This window comes from Globicephala melas, chromosome 5 (assembly GCF_963455315.2).
Source record: "Globicephala melas chromosome 5, mGloMel1.2, whole genome shotgun sequence".
Taxonomy (NCBI): domain Eukaryota; kingdom Metazoa; phylum Chordata; class Mammalia; order Artiodactyla; family Delphinidae; genus Globicephala; species Globicephala melas.
The window spans coordinates 127,216,159-127,240,800 of NC_083318.1; the positions used below are offsets into that span (position 1 = coordinate 127,216,159).

Here is a 24,642-nt window from a genome sequence, read left to right on the forward strand (position 1 = left end):
CACGAGCCCAGCCGCTCCGCGGCATGTGGGATCTTCCCGGACCGGGGCACGAACCCGTGTCTGCTGCATCGGCAGGCAGACTCTCAACCACTGCGCCACCAGGGAAGCCCCTGGTACATACTTCTTAATGGAGAATTCTGTTTCCAGATGAGTCAGTGAATGATTCATGATTCACTGACAAAACACTGCATTTCCTTCTTTTGTCCAGAAGTATTAAAACATTTGTAATCTCATTGAAGAGCAAAATCTTAGAAGTCCATAAAAACCTAGCTTCAATTTGAAAATGGCTAATAGATCAATCCTGCCTGCATTAAATTCTTTATTGATAGAAATGAGCAAATTTCAGGGGAAAGGAGCATGGAGGCAAAGGATCCTCCCTTCATATTCAAATAAAAATATTCAACAGGTTTGAGGTGTTTATCTTGAAAAGCTTTTTACTTACTTTGAAGATAAAGCCTCATTTATGTGTTAGAATTACATTTTTTTACATTAATTATTGATCACTTATCATCCTTAATCACTACTCTAGAATCTGATTTTCAAATTAATTTTTTATGAAAAATCAGGTTGCTGAAAGATGGATGCAAATTTCTAATCCCACATAGGTAACTTTGATTTTGCCTTTGAATTAGCAGTCTATAGGGTCCTTTTTAATTTTGTTAATTTTCTTACAGTTAAATTCCTGCTGAGCTTTAAAAAAAGATATTGGTTAGAGGCCAGCTGACTTTTTAGTTGCTTCTGCTGGGAAAGAATTTAGGGGTAATCAGAAATTTAAAAAAAAATAAGGGCAGGGATTCCTTATTTTAGACCATGTAATGTAGGGATTCCTGTGATTCTTTTGAAATTGGAATTCCCCCTCATGTTCGCAGAAGCACAAACTACTAGAATAAAAAGACTGAAGACATCATTTATTCTCTCTACTTCCCTCCACTCAATCTACGGATGAGGAAACTGAATCAGAGATAACAATAATTCCTCCAGATCATCACATTCGACACAAAAAATAAGTTACGCACCACGCTAGGGTAATCAGAGGCTCTCTGCAGCCAGAGGTGAAATGCCAGGGCTCCAGCCACTGCAGGCCCTGCCTTGGCTGTTCTGAGGGCCGAAGGGATCAATATTTTAGCAATATTCTAGTACATCATCTAAGACACAACTGTCGGGAAGCACTGCTGTAGAGATTAAATGACTCTCTTAGTGACTGATACAGAGTAAATAGTTGAGTTGGGGCTGGAACTCCGGTCTGTCCCTCGATGCTTTTCCCTCTGTTACTCTACACAGCCTCGAATGTGTAACTCTTTGGAGAAGACCTCTTTTCGCTTCAGAGATTTGTTAAGACTCCGAGTAAAACTGTCATCAATATGTTCCCCCCAACCACATGATATAATTGTAGTGTGATTGCAAATTTATTCATACCACAATTTGGGTGTACAAAGAAAATGTAGCTTTTCTCTGGAACGTAATTGATTTTCCTCAGGAGGAATGGGCCGGCTGAGCAGTGGGAACCAAACTAAAATTAGCTCTACGATTTAAAATTTAATCAGCACTAATAATTTAACATGTCTCTAGCTTTAGCCCAATTTACTTGAACCAATTACTCCACCTTTCTGATTCCTCCCTGTTTCCCTTGCTCTTTTCCATGATGGCGTCAGGATTCACGGAGGATGACATTAGGTCTCCTACGTGGGTGTTTGGTGCGGGGAGCTCTGCCTCTTGCTGGTCCTTGGATCTGCTCTGGCAGGTCTCCTTTGAGGTTGCTTGGGCCTGGGCCCAGCCCTTAGACAGTAACTGCTACTAAAGTCGGCAGAGGCAGTAAGTCTGCTAAACTTGGCTAATGTCTTTCTTAGCTTCTATAGGGCTTGTGGCCTCCTCCCGGTTGACCTGACCTCTGAGGTGTTGTACACCTTTCTCAGCTTCTACCATTTTCTTCATCCAGCCCCTGACTATTCTGTAGCCCTTTAGACACTACTACAGTGTCACGTTGTCACTCACTGAGGGTCCCAAGGGTGGTCCATGTGCTCTACCTCAGGATTCCTACCACTTGGACGGAAGGGAGGCCTGGGAATGAAGACTGAACCTTTCTTTGCTTTTTCCCGATGTGCAGCCCTAGCTTCTCAACTATCTGAGGTCTTCTTTGTTGGTGCAAATGCTGGTGGGCCCAGGGAGCTCCGTTCAGAAACTCTAATGGGAAGGGAAGCATCAGGCCTTCTACCCTTGTGGGTTTTTCTTTTTCCTTTTGGTACGCGGGCCTTTCACTGCTGTGGCTTCTCCTGTTGTGGAGCACAGGCTCCGGACGCGCTGGCTCAGCGGCCATGGCTCACGGGCCCAGCCGCTCCGCGGCATGTGGGATCCTCCCGGACTGGGGCACAAACCCATGTCCCCTGCATCAGCAGGCGGACTCTCAACCACTGCGCCACCAGGGAAGCCCCCCTTGTGGCTTTTAATCTCCCTAACATCTGTCTCTTCTCTTGCCCGTCTCCCATCCCTTGCCCTCCACTGGAAACCTCTGGCCAGAAGAGGGGCAGCTTTCCTTTTCTTTCCTGGATATCCTTCTTACACACCAGGTCTTCAAACTTCTTGGCCTGTCAGAGTAAAAGGGAATTTTAGCTACATAATGATAGAAACTCTATGATGTGAGACCTCAAGCATTTCTTCAGTTTGGAAGTACTGAGGCAACTCAGAGGTGGGGATTGGTGAGGATGAAAATACATTATTGTAACATCTCAAAAACATTTATGTGGTACATACTTATGAGTTTTATGTAACCAAATTAAAAATATTTAGGAGTCTCTTTACTTAATAATGTTAATGTTACTTGTCACCGAGAAAGAAATTTGGGAATAACTGAAAAAAAAGTATTTTTTGACACAGCGAGTGGATCTGTTTTGACCTGGAATACCCACATTATTAAATTCATTTGCTGGGTGCTCACAAGATTTTCCTCTCCATGGTTACTGAGGAAGGATTAATAATAGCACGCAGAGGATTTTCAGAAAAATGTCAGCTCAGAAGGTTTTTCATTCACTCATCACTTCTTTCATTTTGGTCTTGGAAAATTTAGGTAAACTTAGACTGAAGCAAGAACACTTCTCAAAGATTCAGATTTAGCGTTTGATTAAGTGGTGGCCCTCTGATTGGCATGCCTGTTACCACTGCTTCAACATCAGAGTTGTAAAAAAGAATTCTGTCAACTTCTTGTGAACCAGGCGTTTGTTGTTGTTTTTTTTCCTTGAGTAAAACCTCTAAAGGATCAGTTAGGAGTATGAGACACAACAAATATTCATTGATAACATCTAATACCTCCATAACACCAGATAGCCCAAAGGAGGCTATTAGAAGCTATTTCTTTTGTTTAATTTGAACTTTTAACTATTTCTTCCAGTTACTTGAGCCCAATGCCATTTACTTAAATCCAATCCACTGTGATTGCTTAAAATCATATAGGTGAAAAAAAATCATATAGGTGAATATGGCATTTCACATAAGTTCACAAGTATCCCCTTTTAGAGCAGGGGTCAGAAAACCTTTTCTGTTAGGGGCCAGTCAATGGTTTAGACTTTGAGGGCCACATGGTCTCTGTTGCAGTTACTCAACCCTGCCTTTGTAGTCACAGAAACAGGCCCAAGTCAAGTTTGGTCTGATGGCTCTAGTTGCTGACTACATTAGAAATCCCATAGCAAATAACTCCATGAGGTCAACAAGCTTCCACTTCACTGATGACGAAGACGTTCAGAGGGGCTTAAGTGACTTGGCCAAAGTCACATCATTAGAAAGCATCAGAGTCTGTTTTAAAACCAGAGGTTTTGACTCTTATTCCAGTTCTTTTGGCTCCGTATTTACATATAATATGTAGTAATGCCTCCTATTAATATGTGTGCCGTTAAACGAGTACAGAGTTATCATGTTGATTTTGTATTTGACCATTTTGAGGAAGAATTGGGCATACACACTGTATATCAACAATGAGAGTATAATAATTCAAGTGAATTTTGGATATCCTTGGTTTTCTGATTATCCTAAAACATGCATCTGAACATTTATTCTGAAATTGGGACCACCCATGTTCCAAGAGTGACTGCCTTAATTATTCAAGATCAGGTAGTATTTGTTGTCTGAGGTATTTGCTGGGTCATTTTCCAGGCGATGGAAGCTGTATTTTGAAATCAAAAGGATACGAACAGATACTATACCGCTAAAAGAAATACCAGGGAAGTGACTATGATTTACTAAGAATGGGTAAGACAACTGAATGAGGCAGGAAAGGTGTTATCTCTTTTAGTCAAAAGATATAAAAGTGGTTTTTAATTATGTATGTCTAGAAGTATTGTAAACTAATTAGAAGTTTTTCAGGGTTGGTAAAGAGTTACTATAGACGATTAATGAGCATGACTGGAAGGGATCTGGGCGGTGAGTTCATATTTAACTCCTGCCTGGTGAGGTGAAATGACCTGCCCACCTCCCCACTACAGGGCCGAATCAACAGGGCTTGGTTTAATTACAAGCTCAGTTACTGTTGAAGACTGCCACATACAGGGACTTGCATAAAAAAGAAGCTTCCTGTCTTGCTTCGGTTTGCTATCTCACTTTCTAATTTGAAAAATATAATTTGATAAAATCGTCAATTGGTCAGATCTGGTTTTCTTATTAAGAAAACAGTGTTCCATGTCCTTATGCAGTAACTAAGGCATTCATTTTTCTGTGTATGGGAAATAAAGTGTAAACTTTATCCAGAAGACCTATTTTCCAAAGGAGTAACAATAATAAATGCATGCATAATGTTGCAAAGTTTATAAGGCATTTATCAAAAACATTGCATATCATTTGATTTACTTCTTAAAATAACCTTGTGAGGAAGGAATTATAGTGATTGATTGGATGATTGATTGACCACTCCCCACTCCCCGCCCTACTCTTTATGTTTGTCTAAAACTTTAAGAAGGCTGATGTTATTAAGTTCTCATTTTAAAACTGAGGAGATTGAGCCTAAGAGGTGAAGAAAATTTCCCAAGGTCGCAAAGCTGGTAAGAAATCCAGCCAGCTCTCAAACCCAGGTCTTCTGGCTCCTGTACTTTTTTTGAATATGTTGTCAAGATGTCTGGCATCCCTAAAGAAAACCAGTATAATTGGAAGCAGCCTCTTTATTTCCTGGTACTTTATTCGCTGAGGAATTGACTACTCAAGTTCCTTGGATAACATGTATTCCATTGTATCCACTTACAAACATTACACTTCGTGTAACACATCCTGATGTCCCTAGAGAGCCACATGAATATCACATGAGCTCATTAATCTGTCTGCGATTACAGTAAACGTCAGATGAATTCATTATCATGAGGCACTTTGGGGACTTTGCCAATGTGATCAGAACGAGGCAGTGTGTTCAAAATAAGTAAGTCCTTACTCAGTGTAAGTCAACATGTTGTGAAGTTTCAATTTATGTTATGCAGACTTCCATAGTTTTTATTAGCCCGATGAAAATTTTCCTTAAACAATAGCCCGTAAAGGGTACAATACTTATTGAATTACATGTAACTATTTTGAAAACTGTGCATTATTTAAACTTCAACACAAAATAAGTTTTACGTTCAAATGTTGATGAGATTTTTGTTGGTGCTAAGAGTTACTTTATAGAGAAGTTACTTGGTTGAAGACGAACCTTAAAGTTGACATGTATGGTGCCCATTCAAATTGCTCTCTCTAGGTTAGAGTCATGTCCTCCCACCCCAAGTCTTGCACTGCCGAAGGGAGCAAAATCAGCCTTGTTCACAGGGAAGCAATTGCTTGAAAAATCAAATTAGCAACATGATGGATCTCAAGACTTTGGTGACTAGTAAACTTTAATTATTGTATATTTTATGTGTTTATGCTGGCAGTAAAAGTCAAGCACTCATTATGGAAATGGCAGACATGATCTTTCATAAAATGAGTGCTGGGGCAGCAAATGAATAGATAATCAGGATAATGAAAGCAAGCCACAAAGATGCTAGAGAGCTGAAAAGACCCGACAATGGCTCCCACTGAGATAGAGGGCATAATTGCAACTGGAAAGAGAACACTTTCGGTGATCTTTGAAAATGTCAGCATCATCCTTAAGCTCAGTGTGATATTTAGGTTATAGAGTAAAGGGGAAAAATTCTTTCATTCTGCAGTGAGAAACTGGCAGTGATCATTTCTGCTTACAGTCATTCTTCAGGCAATAAAAAATCTTCTTACGCAGATCTTTCAAATGCCTGTTTATGAAAAAGGGTCATAAAGTCAAACTTATTTTGCTTAGTGTATTGTACACGTTTTATGAATATTTTCATATCTTTGAGCCTGACAACTAAACCTTAAAATAAGTGGGGTCTTGATGTGTGCGCTGTGTGTAAGTAAGTGGCTAAGGATTGTGATTGATACAGCCTAGTAGAGAGAAGATTATCGAAAAGAAAACTTTTGAATGAACAAACATTCTCACGAATATGTTCATAAACAAACACTGAACTTTTTTTTTTTTTTTCAATTTTTTTTTTTTTTTTTTGCGGTACGCGGGCCTCTCACTGTTGTGGCCTCTCCCCTTGCGGAGCACAGGCTCCGGACGCGCAGGCTCAGTGGCCATGGCTCACGGGCCCAGCCGCTCCGCGCCATGTGGGATCTTCCCGGACTGGGGCACGAACCTGTGTCCCCTGCATCAGCAGGCGGACTCTCAACCACTGTGCCACCAGGGAAGCCCAACACTGAACTTTTGATCATTTGAATAACAACTTAAATATATGAAAGGAATTCATTATTCTAAGACCTGTTTTCGTAGTAGGTACTTTAATAACTAACTGGTGAATTCTTTTATGATGCAAATAACATCTTCTAACTTAGAGGTTGTACACTGATATATACTTTAAAAAACCTAAAGGTATATTTGTATGAAAGTTGGTGGATAAATTCAGTGTAGTTAATTAAAATTCTCAGCCATGAGTTAGATCATTGATAATAGTACAATTTTACTATGTTTTACCCATATTTAGATGGAAAGTCTAAAGGATTAAAAAATATTCAGACTTTTTAGGTGTATTTTGTTATATTTAGCATTATTCCAGCTCTGCTGAAAAAGTGTTTTAATTTTTTTAGTAGAGAGCATTACGATAGTCACGTAACATAAAGTTTTCTCAGAGTGACTAGAACCACAGAAAAACAATGAGGCTCTTCATTTAAGACATTTTAGACAGTGAGTTCTACTTTCTAACTTCTTTCCATCATGAACCTGAATATGCTATTTCTATAAACGGGAAAAAAACCCTGAACTTTTTCTTGGATGATTACGTGCAATTACACTACTGTGTGATTCCACTGCAGTGTGATTATGTATTCCCAAAGGGCAGTGAAAGGCACTGTGAAAAACGGTCACCAAACTTTGGTTTTGGAACGATGGGCAGTATAGTGACAACCTTTGGAGTAAGTGTTGTCTAGGAGGCCTCATAAGGAAACCTACCTTGTAGGCACCTTGATCTGGGACTTCCAGCTTTCAGAACCACGAGAAATAAGCTTCTGTTGATTAAGCAACCCAGTCTGTGGTATTTGGTTAGAGCAGCCCCGGCTGACTAATACGCATGGATTGTGAAACAAAGCACAGGAGCAAGTGTCATGATTTCAGAGTATAGCTGTCACTTAGGAACAACTTTCCTATTCAGTGGCCTTTCCAATTCTGCAGTTTCTCTCCTTTTTCTCTCTGAATGATGTTTGGGATAGAACTGGTCTCACACTCAGAACCTGTAGAATTTATGCTGCTTCTTCTCCCTATCAGTATCTAAGGTGTTTTAAAAACTTGGATACATACAAGTATCTTTCTTCTTTAAAATATCACTTTATAATTTGCAAAGCATTTCTTTTGTCATTATCTTGTTTTCATTACATAGTCCACAAATGAAAACAAGTAAGCCCTCTACTTTATCATTTACTTTATTAAACAAAGTTTTCATTTATAAACTTCCATTAACTCCTGTGATGTGAAATTTCTGTGTTGGGGATGTTACAGCCATATTTAAAAAAAACCTTTGCAAGTAAACATTAATTGTGTAAACAAGTGTGAGGGCGATATTTAAATTGCTCAAGAAATGAAACTGTTTTCAAGTAATTCACACATGATAATCTGATATGACAAAACTGAGAAACTACTGAAACTGATTACAAATCATTATTCAACACAAGATCTCTAAAACCTTTATTTTGAATGCCAATAGCTAGCTTTACTTTAGTTGGTAGGAGCCAGTTTTCTTTCAAACTGTAATATCATCAGATGTGTAGCATTTGTTTTTAGGCTACTACTAAATACTCACTCTCTGGGCATATGTTAATAAGTAGGAACATACATTTTAAATAGAATACTTGGATTCCTTAAGTAGTTTGAGGAATAACTCTTATTTGAATAGAAGGACAGCTGTCTTTTTTTATGAGGCAGCAAACAGAGATACTTGGATATAAATGGTTATTTATAAAAAATAACATAATATGCTATGTAGCAGTGAGACTCATGTAATTCCGTGCAGAAAGGATAATTGATGTGTTATTGCTCTGTTTCACAATTTAGCTTTCCCATGTCTGTCTGGGAGATATGCTGGGAGTTAGTCTATTCCATCTTCTTAACGAGACTTATCTATTACCTCAGATAATGTATCTATTTTCTTCAACCAGCAGGACTAACTGCTTACTGGAGTGAAGTTTTCAGCAGTTATTAGAAAGAAAATTTGCCAACAGATGTAAAGGAAATAGTCTATCTCTCCGTGAGTCTAGGTGTCGAGATAAAATGAAATGGCATGGATATGCTGCTGTTGTGAAAGGGATGTTGACACCCACAGTTTCTGTGCAAGCTCATGAGAGCTGCTTGTCATTTTCCACGGTAATAGCAAGAGCTTTATGTGCGGCAATGTTTACTTACTTAATGATATTATGGGAGGCTTCAATAACTCAGGGAAGAGGCTTGATAAAAAGTGAGTGTCATTCAGTCTCGATAACAATTGTCACAGGGACTGTGTGGCTGTCTCTTCATGCAGAAATAGGTTTTGTAATAACCATGTGTGTGTATGGATGAAATGGAGGCATTTGCAAAGCCTGCTATTTCTTTACTTTACCCCAAACCTGACATAACCAGCCTTTCATATCTGTTCCAAATCCAATTAGAAAGGAAACAACCTAGCTAAGTGGGGATCTGAAATATTTCTAAGATCCTTGATGAATGATTGTGGAGTGCAATTTACCCATTTTTGGATAGCCAGTTATATTTTTCAGCAACTAAATTCATCAGAATGTTGGCAAATTGTGAAGAATCTTTAACAATACAAGATGCTATGCTGTGTCTATTTGTTTCTAGCTGAGTAAAAAGGATAAAACCCTCTGACAGAGGGATCACTGAGGTAAAACTCAAGCTATACAGATCACTGCAAGTAATGGCATTCCACACACAATAAATGGGCACACTACCATAGCAACAAGGGTAATGTGAGGAACAGATCCACTCTGTAGTTATTGATACCCTTGTTGGCTTACTTTCTAGGAGAGGCTACACTGTACGAGACTATAGTGAACGTGCTTTGAAGTTGTAATAGAAAGAGGGCATTTGTGCACGTAACCAGTTCTCACAGTAAGCGTGACCTGCAACACAAATCAGAGGAAATTAAAACATAAGGATTGCTTCTGTTAGAATCCTTGTTACATTACAATGAGTCCTTGTTACATTAGATGCCAAGTTACCTCTCAGTGAGTCCACAGATGGTGAGTCCACATGATGGTCCACAGAGCTCTAGAGATCCTCCAGGATCTTTCACGTATAAGAATTTGTCTAAGATGCATGAACAAGATAAGCTGGTATTGGGGCCAACATAGGTAGAGTATGGTAGAGAGACAAGCGAGGATGTTACCACTTAATGTCACTGATCATTACCTAAGACCACTGGGCAGAGTTCCTAGGTTTCTGAATTTTCTTTTTAACATTTGGCTTCCATTTTCTTTCAGCTCTGGACAAAGGCTGCCTATAAACATGCAGATGGGAAGTGGAGCAAAAAACGTCCAAGGAGATCATATGTAATAATTGATGGCGGGGCGACTGAGTTCCAGCATCCCTCTGAGATCAATGGTAACTATTCAGTCTCTCCCGTCATCTGCTCCTACCCCATGCCAGTCTTATTACTTTCATTTAAGGATGTGATCTATGTAAAAAAAACTGAGGATACCAATACACTAGGTGTTTTAGTGGGTACAAAAGAAGTGGATGATACGAATTCTACCTACAAAACCATTTGCAAATATGGGTGGGTGAAAGTCACAGACATAATAAATGGTTGGTGATCAAAGAGAAGTTAAAGAATGAGAGTGAGGTACAGAGAAGGGTTTAGGAAATATGAAGGAAGGAAAACAATTTAAGGACTGAGATTTTTTTGCAAGGGGAGAGTGTAGTAGTTAAGAGTATGAGTAATTAGAGTTAGACAAACTTGGGTGGAATCCTCGTTCCATTACTTTCTGTGTAGGTACAGGCAAAGTGGTATGACCTCTCTGAGCTTCAGTTTTTCTAATGAAATAATTCCAAACTTAAATTGTATTGTCTATGCAAAGTACTTAGCATGGTATCTGACATGTATTCAGTTCTCGATACCAGGTAGCTATCATCGTAATTATTATAAAGACTCATGTGGCGCATCTATGATGACGTTGTAGAGCCCACGTGCTCTAGGTTTCCACCTTCTTTTTCAGAAATGAGCACTGACATAGACAAGGGCTAAGTCCGCTCCCACAGTGCTGCCTAGAGTCCAATGTTCATTCTGATAGTTTAGCCAAGAAAATACATAGAATGTTAGAGTGTGAAGTATTGAGACTGTGGGTGAGGACGCAGGCAGCTGTGAAAAGCCTAGGAAAATAGGGAGGTAGTGAGGGTGACAGCGTGAAGCTTTTAGGAGGCCAAGCCAGGGGTCAGGGGCCTTGTGGAGACAGCAGGGACAGCCTCAGTTTCAGTGTCATCATTCACTTTGTTCTTAACCATGTTTCCACCAACCTCTTGCCAACCTGGGTTTAGTTTGAGGGACAGAACGTGCTTTGGGGTGAGGACACTTTCATTTCAATAGAACTACCTCACTCTCTAGGTCTCTTGTCAAGTTGAGACCAAGGAGGCCACCGAAGGCTGTCACCGTACAGCAAATTCACAGCTGCACAGGGAGCAACGTAGTAAATCACTGTCCTTCCCATGAAGGCTGCCATCAATAATACCACAGGAGCATTTTCCCCCAAGAACCAATAACTGCCTGGAACTGTGGGAGACCCATTAGAGCACTGAGAATTTGATGTGGAAAAATGAGAGAAATAAAATAGTTCACTCACAAAAAAGAAAAATACATGAAAAGCGACACTAACATAGGTTTAATTATGAAGTCTTATTCTCACCCTTGGGGAGTTCATATATTCAGATGCCAGCCACAGAGCAACAGAGAGCATAATGGGTAGAATTGTTACTTATGAGAATCTGATTCCTAGATATTTTATGAGATCAATTTTTAAATTTTATACTGGCCAGAAGAAACAAGCTTGTCAGTTGATACTCAGAATTCACAATGCTTGAATCTTGTCATAATATTAAAGATGTACCTTTATTGACAATACCAGTGCATTGGGGACTTGAGAAGAGTGACCTTAGCCCAGGTATAACTGGACTTGGGAATTCAGTAAGAAATATTGCAGCATAATGGACCCTCAGTTTATTCACCTCTAGTTATCCCTGTAACACACCCCCCTGTGGTAACTCTTCCAACCTTCTCCACAATTCCCAAACCCTGAACCGCACTTATACCTGTCTCATTCCCAGTAGAGGACCTTATTTCCTGCTTTATCGGGAAGATTAAGCCACTGGGTAGAAACGCCCTTATGTCTTTTAAATGACATCACTCCTCCTTCACCCTGATTCTTAGAAAAAGTATCCTTACTCTTGGTCAAGGTTACTTTTAACCAAAAGGCTTTATCTCCTCCAGCTATTAATATACGTGACTATTCTAGGGATTCCCCAGGATCTGGGAATCTATGTTTTTAAACAGCACTTTCCCCAGGAGATTCTGATGATCACGCTGGTGTGGGGAAATCACTGATTTATCTATCGCCTGAACTCTCTCTAGAAGTTTGCTTACAATTTTCTAACGGCTTTCGTTAAAGTGACTTGTTTTACTTCTTCCAAAGGATTGCAGGATCCTCAGGTCAGGTGGTGGTGTGTTAGGGACCTTTATGTACTCGGCAGTACTTACCACAGTAGTTTGCACATAGGATGCATCCATGATTACGCTGAAGGAAAGGTAAAATTTAGGAAGGGAAACTACGGAATATGTGCTCACCAGCTGGCTGTAGGCAGTAATAATAACATAGTTTCTTGCATTGTTCACTTTATAGTGATTCGCTTATGTTAAGTCTCAAAACCATCCTCTGAGGTTGTTACCGATTTTATACATTTTGTATATTTAGAAACCCAGGAACAGGGAAGTGGAGTAATTTTTTTTTTTTTTTTTTGCGGTACGCGGGCCTCTCACTGCTGTGGCCTCTCCCGTTGCGGAGCACAGGCTCCGGACGCGCAGGCGCAGGCTCAGCCATGGCTCATGGGCCCAGCTGCTCCGCAGCACATGGGATCTTCCCGGACCGGGGCACGAACCCACGTCCCCTGCATCGGCAGGCGGACTCTCAACCACTGCACCACCAGGGAAGCCCGGAAGTGGAGTAATTTGTGTGAGGTCATACAGCTTAAAGACTGTTGTTTTGGGGTTTGTTTTATTTTTGGCAGGGGAAGGAGAACACAAAGCCTACACAAAGAGAGCCTTGTAGAGGTTCATTAAAGAACCAAGGGAGGGGGGACCTTGAAGATGGCGTAAGAGTAAGACGCGGAAATGACCTTCCTCCCCACAGATACACCAGAAATACATCTACAAGTGGAACAACTACAGAACACCTATTGAAGGCTGGCAGAAGACCTCAGACCTCCCAAAAGGCAAGAAACTCCCCACGTACCTGGGTAGGGCAAAAGAAAAAAAGAACAGAGACAAAAGAATAGGGACGGCACTTGCACCAGTGGGAGGGAGCTGTGAAGGAGGAAAAGTTTCCACACACTAGGAAGCCCCTTCGCGGGCGGAGACTGCGGGAGGCGGAGGGGGGAGCTTCGAAGCCGCGGAGGAGAGCACAGCAACGGGTGCGGAGGGCAAAGCGGGGAGATTCCCGCACAGAGGATCGGTGCCGACCGGAACTCACCAGCCCGAGAGGCTTGTCTGCTCACCCGCCGGGGCGGGCGGGGCTGCGAGCTGAGGCTCTGAGGCTCGGGTTTCGGTTTCGGACTGAGCGCAGGCAGAGGACTGGGCTTGGCGGCTTGAACATAGCCTGAAGGGGTTCGTGCACCACGGCTAGCCAGGAGGGAGTCCGGGGAAAAGTGTGCACCCGCCGAAGAGGTAAGAGACTTTTTCTTCCCTCTTTGTTTCCTGGTGCGCGAGGAGAGGGGTTTAAAACGCTGCTTAAAGGAGCTCCAGAGACGGGCGCGAGCCACGGCTAAAAGCGCGGACGGGCGGGAGACGCTAAGGCTGCTGCTGCGGCCACCAAGGGGCCTGTGTGCGAGCACAGGTCACTCTCCACACCCCTCTTCCGCGAAGCCTGTGCAGCCCGCCACTGCCAGGGTCCCGGGATCCAGGGACAACTTCCCCGGGAGAACGCACGGCGGGCCTCAGGCTGGTGCAAAGTCATGCTGGACTTTGCCGCCGCAGGCCCGCCCCGCACTCCGTGCCCCTCCCTCCCGGCCGGCTTGAGTGCGCCAGAGCCCCCGAATCAGCAGCTCCTTTAACCCCGTCCTGTCTGAGCAAAAAACAGACGCCCTCCAGCGACCTACACGCAGAGGCGGGGCCAAATCCAAAGCTGAGCCCCTGGGAGCTGTGAGAACAAAGAAGAGAAAGGGAAATCTCTCCCAGCAGCCTCAGAAGCAGCGGATTAAAGCTCCACAATCAACTTGATGTACCTGCATCTGTGGAATACCTGAATAGACAACCAATCATCCCAAATTAAGGAAGTGGACTTTAGGAGCAAGATCTATGATTTTTTTCCCTATTCCTCTTTTTGTGAGTGTGTATGTGTATGCTTCTGTGTGAGATCTTATCTGTATAGTCTTGCTTCCACCATTTGTCCTAGGGTTCTATCCGTCCATGGTTTTTTTTAAAAAATTTTTTTCTTAATTTTAATTTTAATAACGTTATTATACTTTACCTTTGTTCTTTCTTTCTTTCTTTACTTCCTTCCTTCCCTCCTTTAGACAACGAATCATCCGAAATTGAGGAGGTGGTCTCTGACAGCAAGATTTATGATTTTTCCCCCCTTTACCTCTTTTAGTGAGGGTGTATGTGTATGCTTCTGTGTAAGATTTTGTCTGTATAGCTTTGCTTCCAACATTTGTCCTAAGGTTCTATCCGTCCCTTTTTTTTCTAAATAAGAATTTTTTAATTCAATAACTTTATTATACTTTATTTTATTTTTACTGTATCTTCTTTCTTTCTGTCTGTCTTTTTTCCTTCTTTCCCTCCTTCCTTCCTCCCTCCCTCCTTCCCTTCTTTCTTTCCTCATACTTTTACTAATTCCCTTTATTTTTTTTCCTTTATTCTGAGCCGTGTGGATGAAAGGCTCTTGGTGCTCCAGCCAGGAGTCAGGGCTCTGCCTCTGAGGTAGGAGAGCCAACTTCAGGACACTGGTCCACAAGAGACCTCCCAGCTCCACATAATATGAAACGGCGAAAATCTCCCAGAGACCTCCATCTTAACACCAGCACCCAGCTTCACTCAACGACCAGCAAGCCACAGTGCTGGACAACCTATGCCAAACAACTATCAAAACAGGAACACAACCCCAGCCATTAGCAGAGAAGCTGCCTAAAATCATAGTAAGGCCACAGACACCCCAAAACACACCACCAGACGTGAACCTGCCCACTAAGAGACAAGATCCAGCCTCATCCACCACAACACAGGCACTAGTCCCCTCCACCAGGAAGCCTACACAACCCACTGAATCAACCTTAGCCACTGGAGACAGACATCAAAAACAGCGGGAACTACGAACCTGCAGTCTGCAAAAAGGAGACCCCAAACACAGTAAGATAAGCAAAATGAGAAGACAGAAAAACACACAGCAGATAAAGGAGCAAGATAAAAATGCACCAGACCTAACAAATGAAGAGGAAATAGGCAGCTTACCTGAAAAAGAATTCAGAATAATGATAGTAAGGATGATCTGAAATCTTGGAAATAGAATGGACAAAATGCAAGAAACAGTTAACAAGGACCTAGAAGAACTAAAGATGAAACAAGCAACGATGAACAACACAATAAATGAAATTAAAAGTACTCTAGATGGGATCAATAGCAGAATAACTGAGGCAGAAGAACAGATAAGTGACCTGGAAGATAAAATAGTGGAAATAACTACTGCAGAGCAGAATAAAGAAAAAAGAATGAAAAGAACTGAGGACAGTCTCAGAGACCTCTGGGACAACATTAAACGCACCAACATTCGAATTATAGGGGTTCCAGAAGAAGAAGAGAAAAAGAAAGGGACTGAGAAAATATTTGAAGAGATTATAGTTGAAAACTTCCCTAATATGGGAAAGGAAATAGTTAATCAAGTCCAGGAAGCACAGAGAGTCCCATACAGGATAAATACAAGGAGAAATACGCCAAGACACATATTAATCAAACTGTCAAAAATTAAATACAAAGAAAACATATTAAAAGCAGCAAGGGAAAAACAACAAATAACACACAAGGGAATCCCCATAAGGTTAACGCTGATCTTTCAGCAGAAACTCTGCAAGCCAGAAAGGAGTGGCAGGACATATTGAAAGTGATGAAGGAGAAAAACCTGCAGCCAAGACTACTCTACCCAGCAAGGATCTCATTCAGATTTGATGGAGAAATTAAAACCTTTACAGACAAGCAAAAGCTGAGAGAATTCAGCACCACCAAACCAGCTTTACAACAAATGCTAAAGGATCTTCTCTAGGCAAGAAACACAAGAGAAGGAAAAGACCTATAATAACGAACCCAAAACAATTTAGAAAATGGGAATAGGAACATACATATCTATAATTACCTTAAATGTAAATGGACTAAATGCTCCCATCAAAAGACACAGATTAGCTGAATGGATACAAAAACAAGACCCTTGTATATGCTGTCTACAAGAGACCCACTTCAGAACTAGAGACACATACAGACTGAAAGTGAGGGGATGGAAAAAGATATTCCATGCAAATGGAAACCAAAAGAAAGCTGGAGTAGCAATTCTCATATCAGACAAAATAGACTTTAAAGTAAGGACTATTAAAAGAGACAAAGAAGGACACTACATTATGATCAAGGGATCGATCCAAGAAGAAGATATAACAATTGTAAATATTTATGCACCCAACATAGGAGCACCTCAATACATAAGGCAAATACTAACAGCTATAAAAGGGGAAATCAACAGTAACACATTCATAGTAGGGGACTTAAACACCCCACTTTCAGCCATGGACAGATCATCCAAAATGAAAATAAATAAGGAAACACAAGCTTTAAATGATACATTAAACAAGATGGACTTAATTGATATTTATAGGACACTCCATCCAAAAACAACAATACACATTTTTCTCAAGTGCTCATGGAACATTCTCCAGGATAGATTATATCTTGGGTCACAAATCAAGCCTTGTAAATTTAAGAAAATTGAAATTGTATCAAGTATCTTTTCTGACCACAACGCCATGAGACTAGATATCAATTACAGGAAAAGATCTGTAAAAAATACAAACACATGGAGGCTAAACAATACACTACTTAATAATGAAGTGATCACTGAAGAAATCAAAGAGGAAATCAAAAAATACCTAGAAACAAATGACAATGGAGACACAACGACCCAAAATCTATGGGATGCAGCAAAAGCAGTTCTAAGGGGGAAGTTTATAGCAATACAAGCCCACCTTAAGAAGCAGGAAACATCTCGAATAAACAACCTAACCTTGCACCTCAAGCAATTAGAGAAAGAAAAACAAAAACACCCCAAAGCTAGCAGAAGGAAAGAAATCATAAAAATCAGATCAGAAATAAATGAAAAAGAAATGAAGGAAACAATAGCAAAGATCAATAAAACTAAAAGCTGGTTCTTTGAGAAGATAAAATAGATAAACCACTAGCCAGACTCATCAAGAAAAAAAGGGAGAAGACTCAAATCAATAGAATTAGAAATGAAAAAGGAGAGGTAACAACTGACACTGCAGAAATAAAGAAGATCATGAGAGATTACTACAAGCAACTCTATGCCAATAAAATGGACAACCTGGAAGAAATGGACAAATTGTTAGAAATGCACAACCTGCCAAGACTGAATCAGGAAGAAATAGAAAATATGAACAGACCAATCACAAGCACTGAAATTGAAACTGTGATTAAAAATCTTCCAACAAACAAAAGCCCAGGACCAGATGGCTTCACAGGCGAATTCTATCAAACATTTAGAGAAGAGCTAACACCTATCCTTCTCAAACTCTTCCAAAATATAGCAGAGGGAGGAACACTCCCAAACTCCTTCTACGAGGCCACCATCACCTTGATACCAAAACCAGACAAGGATGTCACAAAGAAAGAAAACTACAGGCCAATATCACTGATGAACATAGATGCAAAAATCCTCAACAAAATACTAGCAAACGGAATCCAACAGCACATTAAAAGGATCATACACCATGATCAAGTGGGGTTTATTCCAGGAATGCAAGGATTCTCCAATATACGCAAATCTATCAATGTGATACACCATATTAACAAATTGAAGGAGAAAAACCATATGATCATCTCAATAGATGCAGAGAAAGCTTTTGACAAAATTCAACACCCATTTATGATAAAAACCCTGCAGAAAGTAGGCACAGAGGGAACTTTCCTCAACATAATAAAGGCCATATATGACAAGCCCACAGCAAACATCATCCTCAATGGTGAAAGACTGAAAGCATTTCCACTAAGATCAGGAACAAGACAAGTTTGCCCACTCTCACCGTCAACATAGTTTTGGAAGTTTTAGCCACAGCAATCAGAGAAGAAAAGGAAATAAAAGGAATCCAAATCGGAAAAGAAGTAGTAAAGCTGTCACTGTTTGCAGATGACATGATCCTATACATAGAGAATCCTAAAGATGCTACCAGAAAACTACTAGAGCTAATCAATGAATTTGGTAAAGTGGCAGGATACAAAATTAATGCACAGAAATCTCTGGCATTCCTATATACTAATGATGAAAAATCTGAAAGTGAAATCAAGAAAACACTCCCATTTACCATTGCAACAAAAAGAATAAAATATCTAGGAATAAAGCTACCTAAGGAGACAAAAGACCTGTATGCAGAAAATTATAAGACACTGATGAAAGAAATTAAAGATGATACAAATAGATGGAGAGATATACCATGTTCTTGGATTGGAAGAATCAACATTGTGAAAATGACTCTACTACCCAAAGCAATCTATAGATTCAATGCAATCCCTATCAAACTACCACTGGCATTTTTCACAGAACTAGAAAAAAAAATTTCACAATTTGTATGGAAACACAAAAGACCCCGAATAGCCAAGGCAATCTTGAGAACGAAAAAAGGAACTGGAGGAATCAGGCTCCCTGACTTCAGACTATACTACAAAGCTACAGTTATCAAGATGGTATGGTACTGGCACAAAAACAGAAAGATCAATGGAACAGGATAGAAAGCCCAGAGATAAACCCATGCACATATGGACACCTTATCTTTGATAAAGGTGGCAGGAATGTACAGTGGAGAAAGGACAGCCTCTTCAATAAGTGGTGCTGGGAAAACTGGACAGGTACTTTTAAAAGTATGAGATTAGATCACTCCCTAACACCATACACAAAAATAAGCTCATAATGGATTAAAGACCTAAACGTAAGGCCAGAAACTATCAAACTCTTGGAGGAAAACATAGGCAGAACACTCTATAACATAAATCACAGCAAGATCCTTTCTGACCCACCTCCTAGAGTAATGGAAATAAAAACAAAAATAAACAAATGGGACCTAATGAAACTTCAAAGCTTTTGCACAGCAAAGGAAACCATAAACAAGACCAAAAGACAACCATCAGAATGGGAGAAAATATTTGCAAATGAAGCAACTGACAAAGGATTAATCTCCAAAATTTACAAGCAGCTCATGCAGCTCAATAACAAAAAACCAAACAACCCAATCCAAAAATAGGCAGAAGACCTAAATAGACTTTTCTCCAAAGAAGATATACAGACTGCCAACAAACACATGAAAGAGTGCTCAACATCATTAATCATTAGAGAAATGCACATCAAAACTACAATGAGATATCATCTCACACCAGTCAGAATGGCCATCATCAAAAAATCTAGAAAAAATAAATGCTGGAGAGGGTGTGGAGAAAAGGGAACACTCTTGCACTGCTGGTGGGAATGTGAATTGGTTCAGCCACTATGGAGAACAGTATGGAGGTTCCTTAAAAAACTACAAATAGAACTACCATATGACCCAGCAATCCCACTACTGGGCATATACCCTGAGAAAACCAAAATTCAAAAAGAGTCATGTACCAAAATGTTCACTGCAGCTCTATTTACAATAGCCCGGAGATGGAAACAACCTAAGTGCCCATCATCGGATGAATGGATAAAGAAGATGTGGCACATATATACAATGGAATATTACTCAGCCATAAAAAGAAACGAAACGGAGCTATTTGTAATGAGGTGGATAGACCTAGAGTCTGTCATACAGAGTGAAGTAAGTCAGAAAGAAAAAGACAAATACCGTATGCTAACACATATATATGGAATTTAAGAAAAAAAAATGTCATGAAGAACCTAGGGGTAAGGCAGGAATAAAGACGCAGACCTCCTAGAGAACGGACTTGAGGTTATGGGGAGGGGGAAGGGTGAGCTGTGACAGGGCGAGAGAGACTCATGGACATATACACACTAACAAACGTAGTAAGGTAGATAGCTAGTGGGAAGCAGCCGCATGGCACAGGGATATTGGCTCGGTGCTTTGTGACAGCCTGGAGGGGTGGGATGGAGAGGGTGGGAGGGAGGGAGATGCAAGAGGGAAGACATATGGGAACATATGTTTATGTATGACTGATTCACTTTGTTATAAAGCAGAAACTAACACACCATTGTAAAGCAATTATACCACAATAAAGATGTTAAAAAAAAAAAAAAGAACCAAGGGAATTCCCTGGTGGTCCAGTGGTTAGGACTCAGTGCTTTCACTGCCATGGCCCAGGTTCAATCCCTGGTCAGGGAACCGAGACACGGCAAGCTGCACCGTGCAGCCTAAAACAACAACAACAAAAGCAAACCATGATTTAGTTCTGTAGAAGGAGGTGTGGTCACTTCGGCAAAAGTGATCAAAGAGAGTGTTATAAAGGAGGTGGCTTTTTGAACTGAGGCTCCAAGCTTGAGACACAGAGAAAGGGCGCACAACATTTCAGGAGAAGGAGAGGCACCCAGGAAGCATGGTGGTGTTAGGACAGTAGCTTCAGTTTGCCTCTCTAGTCCCTTCATTAGCTGCAGGAGGCTCAGTGCCACTGCCTCTCCCACCTCCTCATGTACTTGATTCTAAGAGCGAGAAGAAGCAGAGATGTGATGGACAGGCCAGGTCCGTGAAGCCTGGGAACTAACGGTGATTATTTTCCCATCAGTCACTGAACTTTCATCTTCCCCCTTGAAAATCGCCCCAACCACAGCTCTCCCTCCTTCCTACTCCGTATCTTATTTTGTAAATGATTTTTTCCTTTATGTCTTGCATCTTTGATGAGCTGTCTTCTAATATGGTAAAACATCTAAAGGCTGTGAATCACAGAGGAGACTAGAACATTTTGAACGACACCAAAGAGCAAATTTAAAACTATCAAAATGAAGCTGAAATGGCTTTAAAAACCTCACCACTCTTTGTCTCTGTCTCTGATAGAAACACACACACACAAACACACACACACACACACAATTAAGGAAAAATAAAAGGTTATGCCTGCCCCCATCCACTTTATCTAACCCACCTAATAGAGTGAAGAAAGCCACCAGGACAAAGGTAGTACTTTGAGTTGGGGCCAAATGTGACTGGAGCTGAAGTATACCTGTACCTATCCAATGGTTGCTCTCGTTTACTTAACATTTATTTACTTGGCAGGAATTCTTGACAACTACAACGAAATATGAAGATACAATGCATTTATCACAGTGATTTATGATTTCCTTTGTGCCTTTTCTTTAACATGACAGAAAACAAAACAAAACAACAAAAAACCAAGAAAAGTAATTCAGGACTCCTCCTTGCCTTATGCCCTCATTTCTGTCAGGTTCCACGTCATGTCAGACCTTGCAAGAAGTGGAACGGGTCATTTGGCATACATTGAAGTTACTTTGGGGGGTTAAGAATAGTAGAAATGAAAAAACCATAGGGTGTTCAGAGGCAAGTATGCTTGCCAGCTTATGTACATGCCTTTAAACAAAATCTTGGTTTAGAGTCCTATAATCATTTAATGCCTTTGGGCATTTTTCTCCCTGGCAGAAGTGGCTCTGGAATCCTGTTCAGAGAGAAGTTCCAACTAATTACAACTGGCCTCCTCAATACTCCCCAAGGAGTCATCTGAAGGATGCAGAGAAATTCTTGTTCCAAAATTCTATTCTGCCTTTCAGTTTGTGGAATCTTACGGACTACTTCTGGGTAAAAAAAAAAAAAAATTCTATTGATGTTGCTTTTCACAGGAGTAATTTACACTTAAAAAAATCCCACAAATTAACTGTTGACCACACTTATAATTTATGGAGTTTTCAGGATTGATACCCATGATACTCTATACGTACATCAGTTACCAAGTTCTTAGGTGACTATAGATACAGACCCTCACAGCATCTCTGACTTCAGAATAAACTCAATCACTTTTTTGGTGAAATTGTGAGTAACTTTACAGATCATCTTTTCTTGATGGCAAATAAATGTTTTTGGTTATACTTTTTGTACTTCTAAATTTTTCTAAACATTTATGAAACAGTTTTTAAGTTGTTAGACATCATATACCCAAGAAAACCTGCTAATCCAACACCCAATATAACCAAATACAGTAGAAAACATTTCCTATGCAACATAAAAGACAGCACCTTTCTAATGGTGACACTGTGAAAATTAATAAAGTGTCTTAATTTTTTGGAATGTCTTTAGAATAAATGATTTTAAATATCAGATAGTTTTTAATCAATTTTATATTTGATAATATAAGAAATTAACTTTGGTTTTCAGTATGTGATTTCTCTGAATGACTTAAGACATTTTACATGTAACACTCTACTTGAAAAACAGATATGTACAGCAGTTTTGTGTATATAAGGTGATTAGATTTATAAAAAGAGTAAAACTAAGTCAAAGGGTGATTACCCACTTTTTCCAAAGTGCCTTATATGGCATAAAGTTAACTTAACAAGTAATCACTGAGCAGCTACTACACGCTAGGCACTAAGCTGGTGCTGGGAACAATAACAGGCAACAGGATGTGGCCCCTGCTCTCACCAAGCATTTAGCCCTGGTGGAGAGGGGCAGGAATTGGCATTAATCAAATAATCACACCAATGTAATATTACAGCTGAGAGAAGAGCTACACATGGGAGTCATGTGTGGAGTCTATAATAACTTGCTCAGAAAATTCCAGGGGTCAGAAGGAGATATATATTTTAGAACAGTCTTCCAACTCTTTAAAAAAATTAATTTCTTTCACAGTTAAACTGAGCAGAATGGAAGAAGAAAATTATTTATAGACAGGCATTGTTTTGACCTCCTATTAAATTACATATGCTTTTAAACAACTGCTTCCAACTTTACTTCAGTGGAATAAGGGGACGTTGGATAAATCTTTCAAGAAGTGTTATGATCAGATCTAATGGATGTCATGTCACAGTTGCTTTTCTTTTTTTAAGGATTATGTACCTTTTGCTCGATGTAGCTTGAGAAGGATAGACTCTTGTCTTACATAACACCACACACATACACACAAACAAGGTAAGAGTAAAAAAATACTCTCTTCCATCCCCTTGTAAAAAACCTGGACTGTTTGCCAACACTTGCATCTATCAAAGAGCATTACTTTCTTAGGGAATTTTCAAGTGAGAAACAGAGTTGACCAAATAGAATAATAACAATGGATATAACCACTAGACCAAAAGCCCATTTTAATCACTAGACTAAGCAAATGAAACAGCCTCACTGTGTAACAGAAAAGGTCTGAAAAGAATATCTTAGTTGAAAATGATCTGTTGCAATATACTGCATTGATTGGTTTAAATAACATTCACACCAAACATAAAACACAATTGTCATGATTCCTGCAGGAAGCAAACTTTGCTACTTCAAAATGTCTCTTTAGTGTGCAGATTATTTCGAGGTGAAAACAATCAAGGACCGAAAGACTCAGGAAGAAACTTTGACCTTTCCTCTAACTGCCTAAAAAAATTCAGATCGAGGGCCTGTTCCTGGGATATACCTATTACCAGAGACATCTGCAAAGAATATGGGCTAGCGGGGCCTCGAGATCAGAGTCTGCTCTGCATCCCATTGTGTCTGCGAGGCTCTGCAAACACTTGCTCACCAAACATTAGCTTTTCCATTTTCATATGAATTGCCTTCCTCCCCTTTGAAGTCCCAAACCACTATCCTAACATCCTCTTTTGGTATTAAAGGGGAAGGTTTCAGCCATTTTGGCTATTTACTCAGTTTTCCTGGGTTTCTCCCATACGTACATGTTATTAAGCTTTTGTGTGATTTTCTTCTGTTAATCTGACTCGTGTCAATTTAACTCTTAGGCCAGCCAGAAGAACCTGGAAGGGATGAGGAAAATGTCTTTCTCCCTGACACTACCAAAATGCTTTGGGTCGTCTTCATTCAATTTTTTATATTTCTTTATATCTTGGTAGTCCTGCTGAGACTAAATCCAGCAGTGAACACATGCCTTGAAACAACTGTTCTTGAGAAGACTGCAACCCAAATGTAAAACCTGAAGTTCAAGAATCTGTAGAAAATAAAATGTATATTGGTCTGTACATGTTGCAGTTGACTCTCCTGCCTTGTGGCTACTATTCAACCAAGTCACCAGAGTAACCCAGCTAGGGTACCATACATAAGGCACGGAATAAAGCATTCCTACCCTGCAGCTTTATGTGACTGTGGCTGCAACAGCGTTGCTTTTTAAGAGCAGCCATTGCATTGTATTCACTTGTGCAGCTATTTCCTAGTGCAAGCACTAGGCATTTTGTTACGCAATACATATTTGTTATGTGTTGTTATGTATTTTATACTCCCACAAAATAATTTTTATGACCTATGAACTTGAGGATATTGCTTATCCTTTATTCTTTCTCAGTTTAAATATTAGCTTTTAGAATATACCAAAGACCTATATATTTCCATGGAGAATTTTCTGGTGCACTGTTACATTCTCACAGTAGTTCTATTGGGGTTTCCTTTCAGAGTGGACAGAATCAATCAAGGACCTGCAGTAAGCGCAGGGGTCAGCTAACCTGACTGGGGGCTGTGCCAGAGAGTCCACTAATAATCACTGT

The 24,642-nt window shown here is 40.2% G+C and overlaps 1 protein-coding gene across 3 annotated transcripts in view; it reads right to left on the reverse strand.

Annotated features, from left to right (window-relative positions):
- GRID2 (glutamate ionotropic receptor delta type subunit 2) overlaps nucleotides 1-24,642 on the reverse strand; it is a 1,390,615-nt gene that overhangs the window by 43,417 nt on the left and 1,322,556 nt on the right. The window lies entirely within an intron of this gene.